This window comes from Galeopterus variegatus, unplaced genomic scaffold (assembly GCF_000696425.1).
Source record: "Galeopterus variegatus unplaced genomic scaffold, G_variegatus-3.0.2 Scaffold10554, whole genome shotgun sequence".
In the NCBI taxonomy this organism is placed as follows: domain Eukaryota; kingdom Metazoa; phylum Chordata; class Mammalia; order Dermoptera; family Cynocephalidae; genus Galeopterus; species Galeopterus variegatus.
In genome coordinates this window covers 7,763-9,173 of record NW_007736665.1, presented here as the reverse complement: position 1 = coordinate 9,173, position 1,411 = coordinate 7,763, and the positions used below count along the sequence as shown (strand labels likewise).

Genomic DNA, 1,411 nt, shown 5'->3' with positions numbered 1-1,411 from the left:
AAAAGTCACATGTTTACCTTCATCTTCCATATCAGAAAGCCAAAAGATAATATACAAAATTGCGAGACCAAGAAAGAACAGATGAAACATTATTTTAGAAATTCAGAGGTAAATACCCAGAGAAAGCTGAAAGAATTGACTAATAGCTGTTTCTGGAGAATGAGAATGAAGCTGGGAGACACAGTGTAGGGTACTGCTATTTTTTTAAATAAAAATCTCACAGTGTTGTTCACGTTTCAGCTTATGGTCATGTACTACCTCAATAATAATTACATCTTAAGAAATCTAGCATTGCAAACCCTGACTACTGTTGGTGTGATGAAAGTTACAAGTTTATTCACAAGAAACTTCCGTTCACCTCTGAAAAGCCGCACACCAAGACACCTCACAGAGTACACTATGCAACGTATGGAATGTAGAGCAGCAGTTAACTCTCGGCAACGCTGCAAGATCACAGAGGTAGATGGGGCGTGGTGGGAGTGCAGGTGGGAAAACAAGCAGCAAAGCATTTTGCACATTCGGTCTCTCCAATGTAACTGGGCCCATATTTCCATCTGTTAAGAGCCTCGCCCACTTCTAGCAGTCCAGCTGGGGATGGTCTACTCAGCCTAAGGGGACGAGGACACCTATGTGAGTGAGAATCTGGGAGCCCACAGCATCTCTCAGGTACTCTTCAGCCACAAAGGAAGTACCAGGGGACCTACCGCCAAGGCCTATGGCTTTTCGACACTTCTTTAGTACACTTGAGCCTATAAAACTTTTCATGGCATTAAAAACAGGGTAACTGAAGGCCTCAAAGTGTATGAAGAAAACTTGGAATTAGAGTTTCCGTTTTTACTTCCAAGTCCAGTTTAACTATACATACTATTTCTTACCGAAAGAAATGTCTCGATGTTCTCGTGGACAAAGGAAGCAATATCCTGCCAGTCCAGAATATCGCCCAGCCAGCTGTTCTGACGACTTACGTGCATCTTGTGTCCTTTGTGCCTTCCAGAATGTGTTACATTCTATGGAATAAAACAGTTCAGATGTGAAATTTCCATCTGAACCTAAAGAATAAAAGCATAAATGTCCCATTTTGCTTTAGTTCCACTTAAGCACTCCAGTAAGTACTCAAAAGTGAAAAACTTTGCATTACTTAAGAAATCAACTAAGAACTCCATCTGAAGACCTGAAATATAATCTTTCTATTTACATCCTAGGTACCATATCTAAGCCTAGCTGAACTGCTTCCCTCCTACGCACATCTGTGAACACATTTTATTCCTCAATATAAACAACAATTTCACCTTTTTCTTTTTAGTCCCTCCATCTTTTTCCTGGTCTCCCATCTTTGCTTTTTTTCCTCCCTTCCTTATCTCCCTTAAAAAGAATGGGGAGAGAGAAGAACATGACAAAAATAAAAAAAAAA

The 1,411-nt window shown here is 40.3% G+C and overlaps 1 pseudogene; it reads right to left on the bottom strand.

The window, feature by feature from the left end:
* LOC103610073 overlaps nt 1-1,049 on the bottom strand; it is a 39,164-nt pseudogene extending 38,115 nt beyond the window's left edge.
* Between the last annotated feature and the right edge of the window lie 362 nt (nt 1,050-1,411).